The sequence below is a fragment of the Octodon degus genome, unplaced genomic scaffold, assembly GCF_000260255.1.
Source record: "Octodon degus isolate 3935 unplaced genomic scaffold, OctDeg1.0 scaffold00034, whole genome shotgun sequence".
Lineage (NCBI taxonomy): Eukaryota > Metazoa > Chordata > Mammalia > Rodentia > Octodontidae > Octodon > Octodon degus.
Window position 1 is genome coordinate 8,030,717 of NW_004524610.1, and position 11,901 is coordinate 8,042,617.

At 47.9% G+C, this 11,901-nt stretch overlaps 1 pseudogene; it reads right to left on the bottom strand.

The window, feature by feature from the left end:
• Positions 1-9,965: 9,965 nt before the first annotated feature.
• LOC101572519 lies at positions 9,966-11,290 on the bottom strand (annotated as a pseudogene).
• Between the last annotated feature and the right edge of the window lie 611 nt (positions 11,291-11,901).

Sequence of the window (11,901 nt, forward strand, 5' to 3'; positions counted from 1 at the left end):
GACTCATCAACCAGCTCAGAGGTCTCATGGTAAGGTCACTTTCCAAAGGCCTTGCCTCTGAATACTGCTGCACAGGAGTCCAAGCCTTGGGGGACAGTCCGGATCCAAACAATGCCAGCAGCTAAGCTGGCTCTAGCCTAGTCACTGAATGCTCTCTCTTTCCATAACTCAACAGATAAAGGGCTGGGTCAGATGCTTCTAAATGGTTCCAAGCCTTCAGCAGATAAGTGAAGGAACTGATGGGAATTTGTTTGGCGATATCAATAAGATGTTATAGAACAATACACTAAAAGGAACCTACAAATGTCTCTACTCTTATTTTTGCAAAATGGATACAAATACAGAAGTTAGAGAATTTTCTGATTTTTCAAACTGTCCAGCATCCATCTCACTGTTCATCTAACTGATCTCCCTGGTGTCGACTTTCCCCAGCAACCATCACTTCACCTCACTTGGAATGCATCTGTTTATCTTCAAAGTCCTAGAGGTGATACAGGGCATTTCTAATACATACATCACATCTCTGGAATGCAACCCACCAGGAGCTGGGGCCAGAGCCGGGACCCAGGGGCCACAGGGTAGAAAAGCCGGCAGGGACAAGTGGTCCTTCCTGCTAGACAGCTCCGTAACTGCAGTGGTCACTGCTACATTAGTCAGCACAGGAAATGATGCCAAACTGGGCTGCAGGAGCAAACAGCTTTGTAGACGTAGCTTGTTGGGCCTCAGCAGTCGGGTAGGACAAACACGCCCCCATGCACGTAACTGACTGCAGGAACTTAAACCAAGGGATCTTGATTTGGACCTCGCCCTCTTCTTCTGTGGGTGTTACGATCCTTGGGTTCTGAGAGGTGCTCTAGAAAACACAGTGCTTCGAGGCCACTTTAGACAAAGGTGCTCTCTGCCATCTTTCTGAGATATTGTCCTTAGTAGGACAGGGGCCTGGCTCACAGGGCAAATGCATTTCTCCATTATAGACTCAGCCTTTTCGGCAAGATTTTCTTTCTTCCCCCCTCCCTTTTTTTCCTATTCTGTTGTTTTCCTCTTCTTTTTCTTTTTTTCCCTTCTCTTCCTTTCCCTCCTTTTCTTCTTTTCCCTTTCTTGTTTTTTCTTTTCTTTTCTTTTTTTCTTTTTCTGTACTTTAGGGAAGGGTCTACAGGGTGTTCAGGGTCTCACTACTAGATTGGACTCATAGTGATCTGCCTGTCTACAGCCTCCCAAGTGCTGGGATTACAGGCGCAAGCCACAATGCCCAGACTCAATTGTCATCTCAGCACACCCTGGGGACAGGGCCGGCGGGGCAGGCCCGGGGATCAAACTCCCAGCCTCTGCTCCTACCTGCAGGCACTTTAATCTACTAAACTATTTGGCCGGCCCTCTTTTCCCTCTCTTTTCCTCTCCTTTTCTTACTTTGGTTTATCTATTTCCATTGTTTTGGTTTTCATACTTATTAATAGATATGCCCACACTTAGCTTGCATTCAATTTACCCCAATGTTTAAAAATTGTAATTCAGTTGATCAGGAATGAAACCCAAGTACCAGTAGTTAGAAGAGCCTCCACTGAGCCCAGTGCACAGTTCTGCGGCATTCCCACACTTCACCACTACCGCCACGGCCACTCCCACTGCTGTGATCCTACTACCTCCCGTATTTCAGGCATCTCCACTACAGCCATAGACATTACCTGTCACACATGCTGACTTCCACAGGGCTAATGCTAAGCTTTTTTGCTCTTCTGGAATTATGCCAGTATTTTCTGGTCACAATTCATCATTTTCTAATTTGAAATTCTGCCAGCAAGAGGGCTAAGTCTGGCAACCTAAATTTCTGAACTAAAATGGAAATGGAAAATTGGTTGTCAGTTCATAAATACACTTTGTAAAGAACACCCAAAAATGCTAAAATCTAATGGATCTTGGGAGAAAAACAACTTAAGTGTACTTTGTAGTCAAAAGGTTGGAAGCCATCTGAGAAGGTTATCTTTTAAGTTGGTATAAAATTGGTTCTGGGCTTTGAACACACAGTAACAGTTGAATGAAGAACATCCCAGAGAGTCACTGGAGGCCTGAAGAAGCCAGTCAGGGGATTTGTATTTGCCTGAGATAACACACTCTCAGATTTGCAAGGGAGGAAGTGGACGGCCCCTGTCATGGTGCTCACCCACCTCTTACCACCTCCACTGTGGCAGCAGCATCAGCCGCTGCCCCTTCTCTCTCAAGCCCTGGGGACCAGGCCCTTCAGGACTTGTCAGAGAAGAATCACAGAAGGAAATGCTACAGATAACTGTCTGCCAAGTCAAGCTCGTGCTATCATCCGGAAATGTTTAACATAAGTGAATCTTTAACTTCAAAAAGTGGCTGTTCTTGGTCTCAGGTATGTAAACATGGTAGGACAAAAGTCCCTCCTGTTTGGTGAAAAGTTTTCAAAACATCAATTAGAAAGGACTGGTATGCATGATGAAAACCCACCTTGACAGTCAGAAAGAAATCAGGGCTGGTGATGAGCACCCCGCTTCCTTCCGCAAGCATGTACTCGTAGGCATGTACCAGGGAGGTGAGATTAGGCACATGGTTTTGACTGTATTTTATTTATTCGTATGCTCACTAGTCAAGAGCATGACTCCAGCCCTCAAAATAGAAATGGGAGCAAAATAAACACAAAGCGTGATGGCCGTAGAGCTGTGGGGCTGTGGGGAGAACACAGAAGACTGGGAAGCTAAATTGTAGAAGTCAGCATCAGTTAAGAAAAATGTGTGGCTGCCCAGCAGCTACTCGACACTGTTATTAAAACATCTGCGATGCAGACATGTACGAAAGGCACATGCTCCTTGGAACACAGAGCAGTGCTGGGCCTCTCTCTGCACAAGCTTTCATCTTGGTTCTGGGGCACAAGATTACTTTTAATTCACAGGTCCCCATTCTTTGAATTGACGAAATCAGAATCAAGCTAAAGGAGCAAGCATATTTTCATGTTCTTCTGCTCCACAACCCTCGCTGCTTACAATCCAGCATTACCAAGCTCTGCGAGGAGCTTGGGTCATTCAAGTAGAGTTTACTTCTTTACAGATGATAAGCAAGACAATGCACTGTGTGTTTAGGGACTCAGAGGTGAGAAGAGAAAGAAAAGCAATCTCAGCAAACCTGAAAAGGAGTTTGGAGACCAGTAAAGTAATTTCGAGCACATTGACATTTAAATCAGATACTTCCATGTAATAAATATTTGCTGAATATTTCCCTGGGCAGCTAGATTCCATGATAGAGTGGCATTGTTTCTCTTAAGACGTGAGCACTTGTGTGCACAATGGTGGGGTATGGGATCCATTTCAGCTCCCACTGCCAGCAGGTAATCCCATGAAGAAAACAGGATACTGTGTCTGTGGCTCGGTGTAAAAGTATCTCCGGGAGAGCTTCTGGGACACCATTGAGGCAAATGCAAATTGTGTCACCTTCTAGGCTGGGCCCTTCTCAAGACCGAGGCCAGAAGGCAGCAGGCAGACGCAGAGTCACAGTAATCCCAGCAGCCGAGGCCCTGGGTGGGTGACAAGCATGGCCATGCCGAGCACGTGCCCGTGGCAGGGGGGCAAAGCACGGATGTGAAGAGGCGCCACCAACGCACCCTCCGGAAGCCTACGCTGTGCCACAACGTGCAAGGCACGTGCAAGAAGTGGTTTGTCAAGAGCAGCGCCTCCCAGGGAAGCTGCGCTTCCCCCTTCTTGTGCATTGTTCTTGTATCAGCGCATGTGGGTGGCACCCCACATGTACATTCTCACATGGAGTTGGTGCACGCACGGAGCGTACCTTAATTTCTTTTTCTGCCCCTGCCCGTCTGCTTGTTCCTCTCCGCTCCATCTCTTTTCTTCTCATTGAGAAATTTCTGTCTCCATATTTCCTAGCGTCTTTCATTTTGCTTATTATTATTTATGCTTTGAGTTATTATGTAAGAGAATCCATGTTATAGTTAAGCTTCCGTGTCTGGTCCACTTCACTTACCATTCTGGCCTGCAGGTATACCAGTTTTCCTACAAATGGCTCGAATTCATCCTTCTTCACGGCAGAGCAGTGCTCTACTGGATATGAATGCCATATTCTTTATCCATTCATCTGCTGATAGACACAGGGGCTGCTACCTTGATTAGCTATTAAAATTATACTGGTGGGGCCAGGGAGATGGCTCAGTGGAATAAGCGCTTCCCTGGCAAGTGCATGGACCTGAGTTCAATCCCCAGTTCTGCCAAAAAAAAAAAAAAAAAAAAAAAAAAATTATACATCGCAGTCTGACCTCACACTCCCAATCCCCCTTTCTCAGCCTCCAAGGACAGGCATGACAGGTGTGCCACCACATCCGGCCTAGACTGTTTTGCTTCTAAGCACCCCTCCAATTGGAATTTATTTTTTGAATCATTTTCTTTACTGGCACATGTTTATAGCACATAATGATGACACTCATTGTGGAGAGCTGGTGCACGTGCGAGGCACCTTCATGAAAGAGGTGAAGGCGTCCTCTTACGGTGACCCTTGCACACCCACGTGTACTGCACTGCAACTCACAACAGCTAAACCTTGGGAGCGTCCTCTAGGTCATCAACAGATGGCTGGACACAGGAGTGTGACATCTACACACAGGGGAATAACAATTTTTTTAAGGGGCTGGGAATAGGACTCAGCTAGAGTGTTTGGCTTCTAGGATTATAAGAAAAGAAATAAAAGTATTGTAAAGTGAAGAAAAGCACCTGTAATTTGGTGCTTTAGAAACTGAGATAGATTTATCTTACTCCACATTGCTGTCTGAGGTCCATCCATTTACCCGCAACCGCCCCAAGTTTATCCTTCTTTATGGTAGAGCAGTGCTCCATCACGTAGAAACACCACATTTTCTTTATCCTTTCATCTGAGGATGAGCAGATGAACTTTTTCCAGGACTTAGCCCCTATGAATTGTGCTGCTACAAACATGAATACACATGAATCGCTGTAGTATGATGATTTCTGAGTCTTTCAGGAGAACCCCAAGAAGAGGACTAGCTGGGCCAAATGAAATTTCTATTTTTATTTTTCGAGAAATAGCCATGCTGATTTCTGTTAGTGGTTGTGTTACTCTGCACTCCCACCAGCAGTGCAGGAGCGTTTGTTTCCCCCCACAGCCTCACCAGCATTTGTAATTATTTGATTTCTTGATACTGGCCATTCTTTCTGGAGTAAGATGGGATCTCAGTGTTGTTGTAACTTGCATTTCTCTAATGGCCAGCAACATCGAGTCAGAAACTTAACTATCACAGAGTTTTTCTTGTATGAGAAACACAGAATATAAGGGAAGAGCAAACTAAAAGACAGATAATTAGAAGTGAGATATGTTTTTTTCAAATGGGAAGGACAGCAAGACATAGAGGGGAGAGGAAGTGAAAGAAGACAAAAGGAATTATTTAAAAGGGGTGAATTTAAGAAAAATGGAGATGGAACTTTGAACATGGGAAGGAAAAAAAGAATTGGAGAAGGAAGGGAGAGACAGGAAGGCACTCACATACAGCAAGCACGAAGTGATAGAAATTTTAAAGGCGGATAATTTTGAAAAAAGAAATTGACATAGGGTAAGTAAGGAAAATGTTGATTGAATAAGAGCAGGGACATATCTTTAGAAAAAAGCAGCAGAAATTGATTTCCTTTTAAATATCTACCAGCAGGAAAGCTAGACAAGGTCAGCAATAAAATTTACCTACATATTTTTAAGTACATAATCTCACTCCTCACTTAATAATGTAATGTACAATATGTGCTAGGTGTTTTACAAAATAAATACATCAGATATGACCCCACACCTGAAGGGAAACTCGCAGTGGTTACGCTGAGGTATCAACAGAAGGCGTATCCCAAGCATCCTTACTCCAAACATTCTTCACCATTTACCTGACGTGCACATTTCACTGAGTATTCTTTACTTTTTGCTAAATCTGGCAACCCTAAAAGAATGCATCCAAATTAGAGAGAAAATTACTAAGCCACTAGATTTCTTTGATAGGTGATAATACTCAACGAGATTATCATACTCCTTAAATACCCGCAGGAGCCATGGGTTGAATCGAAGCCTCCAAAATTCATACATTGAAGTACTGATCTCTATTCTGGTTGTACTTGGAACTAGGACCCACAGGAGGTAATAAAGATTAAACAAAGTTATAGGAGCGGGCCCTGTTCTGATAGGATTAGTGCCCTTCTGAGAAGGCACACAGAGAATACAACCTCCTCTCTCTCCCACTCCTTCTCTCTGCACGCCGTGAGCAGCCAAGCCGACCACACTGCTAACCTGGTCCTCACCGCCAGGCCGCCACAGCTGTGAGGAAATGATGCTGCGCAAGCAGCCGGGCCATGGTGTTTTGTTACAGCGGCTTCAGCAAATAAGGTCACTTTGTACCACGCGGTGGATGCTGCTCTGTCAGTTAACTCAGTGGTAGTAGCAGCCTTGAAGCGCAACTGAAAGATCTGGGGGTTGTGCTCAGAATAGGAGGAATAAGGGTGAAGTCTCAGCAGTGAAAACCATCTTGTTAGAGGCTACGGGAATTCCAAGTATGGCAAATAATAGTAACATAATAATAATATAATTTTTTTCTAAATGGAAGGAAAGGTGATTGTCTTAGTGTGTTTCCCTTGCAAAAAGGAAATGCTTAAAACCAGGTAATTACACAGAAAACACGTGTGTGGCTCACCTTTCTGCAGGCAAGGATTCAACGGAAAGGAGCGGTTCCTGGTAGTACTAATAAACTCTGGGCGGGCTAGCCAAATAGCTCAGTGGATTAAAGGGCCTGTAAGCAGGCGCAGGGGCCGGGGGTTTGATTCCCGGGCCTGCCATGCCAGCTCCGCCCTGAGGGCGCCCTGAGATGGCGAATTGAGACTGGGCGTGGTGGCACGTGCCTGTAATCCCAGCTCTTGGGAAGCTGTAAAAAAGTAGACCACTATGAGTCTGATCTCGTAGTAAGACCCTGAACACCCTGTAGACCCTTACCCCCCAAAAAAAAAAAAAAAAAAAGAACACTGGGGATGCGTCAACAAGCGGAGGTCATCACGCGGCGGTGTAGAGCGACAGCACCAGCTCGGGTCTCCCATCCTGACCCTATGGAGCAACTTGACCGTCTTCGAGCTCCTACAGACGAAGAGCTGCGTACGTACACTGTACCGGGACTGTACGCTTGCACTGCCGCGCTGTTCTGGTAAAGAAAGTTTCGAGTCAGCCGTGACTTACTGAGTACCTGCTGAAAGCACCGAGGCCAAGGACGCAAAGAGGCACGCAGCTGACCCTCTCTAGTTGCTCTGCAAAGATTTTTCTCCAGCAGCGAACAGTCGTAAGATCAGAGCACGTCACTACGGGCGAGCGCCGAGGCAAAGGCGGGAGCAGGGCTGCGCAGTGGAGGTTAGCACGGCGGCGTGCGCGCTGAGGCCGCCTGCCCACGCCCGCTTTCTGTTCCACTTGCTGTGGCCCGGATGTGGTCTGTCCCTGCAGGGTCACGTATGGACACAGTGTCTTCATGTGGCGATACTGAGAAGGTGACAACTGTGAAGAGGTGGGAATGACCCAGCCGTTGAGACCTGCTCAGTCCGCGTGAGAGGACTGTTCTCGCAGAATCCGCCTCGCCTTCTGTGCGCTGCTCGGGCTTCCTCCCGCCTGCGAGTTCTCGGAGCAGTTTATGTCTAAATGCGCGCCAAGGGCCTCGTGCGCTCAGAGGAGAAGCCTGCGGGTGCCGATCGGATGATGGTGGCTACGGCTGGCTTAGTGTGCGGCGGTGGGGTCTGCTTAGGAGTGGGTCTCCTGCGGTGTGCTCCGGGAGGGCGCGTCTTCCGCACGGCTCCTCCTTTCTCTCTGTTTCTGGGCCACCATGACGCGAGCATGTTGCTGCACGAAGCCCTTCCGCCGCGCTGATGCTCTGTTTAGGCCTGGGTACCGCGGGGTGGAACTGGGGGTGAAATAAATCTGTCCTCTTTTAAGCTGTAGGTGTTAGGTGTTTTGTCCCAGCGATGAGAAAGTGACTTAAGACAGCACTTCTGCTACAGTGCCACCTGCCATGACAAGACACAGCAGGAGTCCTCACCAGAGCCTGGACCGTGCCATTTGGACTTTCAACCCATCAAACAGTGAGCTAGATAAATCTCTTTCTTTTCTATTGCCTTCCTTCAGAGACCTCCTCGGACCTGCCTTCCAGGGCTGCCTCAGAACATCTTTCCCTACTTTCAGTCAAACAAAGCACCACACCTGCCGCCTGGGTTCCTGCAGACGCGGGCACAGCTCATGCTGGGAGCAGGTCGCTGTTAGCTGCTGAGCACAGGACCAGAATATGGAGTGAAGGCAACGTCCACCTAGGTGTCAAGGAAAAGCCTAGGAAGGCAGGCAGAACATTGATCTGGGGTCAGAATGCTCTCCCAAAGAGAGCTCAATGGGGTGAACGACTAGTGGAGCTTGAAAGTAGCTCAGTGGTGACCCCAAAAAGGTATAGCTAACAACAATGTGCAACACCACCCAAGGAAACGCAGAGCAGTGGGCTTGCAGTGAGGCCGCCATTCGGGTGACATCCTCCCAGGGCCCCAGGCTGCCTCTGCTGGGTTTCACTCTTGCGAGGGATCAATCCCTCTTTATATCTAACCTATCGTTTCTTTCTGGAGTAGGAACGTTCACCCCTTTCCCACCTTTATACTTGAAAGTGTGTAATGTGTGTTTTGAGTATTACGGGCATTTGTGAGTATAAGTTGAGACTCTAGGCTTTTGAATGAGTGCAGAAACAAGACTTTAGAGCTGTCCACAGTGAAATGTGGACAGATTTTGTACTATAAGTAGTATGTGAATCTTAGGGGCTAGGACAGAGTGCTATGGTTTGGATATGGTCTAAGCATGTCTCCAAGAGTTTATGTGTTGAATTTTTTTCTTTTTTTTAGAATTTTTGAATTCCATTTATTTTTGGCTCTTGGGGCAGTGTCTCTTCTCGATGTGAAAAAAAGCAGTAAGTTCAACACAAAATAGACATCTAAGTGTAGGACAGGATAAAGTCAAGGGTGAGGCAATAGCAAGAGAAGGCACACTGCAAAGAGGGCCTCTCCTGCCTGGGCAGTGAGCAGAGCACAAAAGCGGGCGAGCATGCACCTGGGACAGTGGCAGCCTCCCTCTGAAGGGAGAGGCATGCTCTGGGCCATGTGAAGCTGATACTGTTTACTGTCCCATGAGGCTGAGTGCAGAAATGCCTGGAGATGCCGGGTAAGCCTGGATTGCCCGTTCCCAGCAGTCCCCACCTGGGAAGCCCCACCCTCTTCCCCAAACTGACCATCACCCTTTGCCCGTCTTCCCCTTCAGCTCCCTATGGTGGCCCTTCTGTGGGTTTTCAACACCTGGCTGGTTCTGTAGGAGACCTGGAAGAGACTCAACTTCTTGGAGATTCTGAAAATAGAAATATGAGCTAGACAGATGCGAAAGACAGCAGAAAATGCAGGATCAGCTAGAATGTCAGAGGTCTAGGTTTGCCAGAGTGGAGAAAGAAGAGAGATCCAACGAACAAGTATTTATTGAGTACCTACTGTGTTCCAGGCACTGTTATATACCCCTGAAAGAAACAAGATAGAAGGGCAGGCCTAATACCCTAGCAGATTAAAGCGCCTGCTTAGGCAGACGCAGGGGCTTGGAGTTCAATCTCCAGGGCTGCCGTGCCAGCCCTGCCCCTGGGTGCACTGAGATGGTAATTCAGACTGGAAGTGGTGGTGCATGCCTGTAATCCCAGCACTTGGGAGGCTGCAAACAGGAGGATCACTATGAGTCTGATCTACACAGTGAGACCCTGGACACCAAGTGCATGCTGCCCTAAACACAAAAGAAAGATAAAAAGAAAGAAAGAAAGAAACAAAGAAAAGAAAGAAGACAGAGGCAGCAAACAAATTGTGAAAGAAGGGGGCAGCTGAAGGTGGCTGAGGAAGTGAGGAGCTCAAGGTGACAGGGACTCTGGCTTAAGCCTCCTCTTTGGCCTTCTCCCCAAAATCTTCTTCCTCTTCCACAGTGGCATCCTGGTGCTGCTGGTACTCAGACATCAGGTCATTCCCGTTGCTCTCAGCCTTGGTGAACTCTGTCTCATCCACGCCCTCGCCCGAGTACCAGTGCAGGAAGGCCTTGCACCAGAACATGGCCATGAACTGCTCCGAGATGCACTTGAACAGCTCTTGGATGGCTGTGCTATTGCCAATGAAGGTGACAGCCATCTTGAGGCCACGTGGTAGGATGTCACAAACAGCCATCTTCACATTGTTGGGGATCCACTCCATGAAATAGATTCTGTTCTTGTTCTGCACGTTGAACATCTGCTCATCCACCTCCTTCATGGACATGCAGTCTCTGAAGATAGCAGCCAGCATGAGGTAGTGGCTGTGGCACAAGTCGCAGGTGGCCATCATGTTCTTGGCATCAAAGATCTGCTGGGTGAGCTCAGGCACAGTCAGGGCATGGCACTGCTGGCTGCTACAGCTGGGGAGAGGGGCAAAGCCCGGCATGAAGAAGTGCAGGTGTGAGAAGGGCACCATGTTCATGGCCATGTTGTGCAGATTGGCGTTGAGCTGGCCAGGAAAGTGGAGGCAGGTAGTGATGCCGCTCAAGGTGGCTGAGACCAAGTGGTTGAAGTCCCCATAGGTGGGCGTGGTCAGCTTGAGGGTGCAGAAGCAGATGTCATACAGAGTCTCACTGTCCATGCAGTAGGTCTCATCTGTGTTCTCTACCAGCTGATAGACAGAGAGGGTGGCATTGTAGAGCTCAACCACAATGTTGGATACTTTGGGCAAGAGCATCACACTGAAGGTGTTCATGATGCGGTCAGGGTACTCCTCTCGGATCTTGCTAATGAGCACTGTGCCCATGCTGGAGCCTATGTCCCCACCCAGAGAGTGGGTCAGCTGGAAGCCCTGCAGGCAGTCACAGCTCTCGGCCTCCTTCCAAGGACAGAGTCCACCAGCTTGGCTCCCTCTGTGTAGTGGCCCTTAGCCCAGTTGTTGCCTGCCCCTGACTGACCAAAAACAAAATTGTCTGGTCTAAAGATCTGGCCAAAATGACCAGATGGAATAGTGTCCATGGTCCCAGATTCTAGATTCACTAAAATAGCATGAGGAACGTATTTGCTACCTGTGGCTTCATTGTAATACATGGAAATGTGGTCCAGCTGCAGGTCACTGTCCCCACAGTAGGTGCCAGTGGGGTCGATGCTGTGCTCATTGCTGATCACCTCCCAAAACTTAGCACCAATCTGGTTGCCACATGTACCGGCTTGGATGTGCACAATTTCCCTCATGGTCAAAATTAACTTGTTTTGCTCGCCTCCAGGAATGTACAGGGTGAGAAAACACATAGGCTTTTCTCCTTTGCTGGTCATGGGTTGGAAGGATGGAACGTGCCCTGCAGGCTGGAGCAGCAAGATCTTAATGGGACAGCTGGAATATTCTCTATGTGTTGAAATGTAATCACAGTAGGTTTTGGGGGGTAGAATATATGGGTACAGCATTTATTCACCTTTGGGAAGTGATTAAGATTAGCAAAGATCATCAGGGAGAGGGCCCTTCATGGTTGAATATTGGTGCCCTTATATGAGGAGAGGCCGGCCAGCAGACACACACACACACACACTCATGCACACGCACACGCACATACATGCACACCCACTCAGGCATACACATGCATGCTCTCATCTCTTGCCATGTGAAGCGCTCTACTCCCAGCAATTCTGCCAGCAAGGCCATTGCCAGATGCAAGCCTTTGAACTTGCAGACCCTTAAGCCTGATAAACTTCTGTCCTTTATAAAGCAAGCCTGCCTCAGGCATTATGCTACAGGAATAAAAAAGGACTGACAGTGATTTGGATGGACTTCCTGGAGCTTTGGACTGCAGCTGCTGTCAATGCCCCGC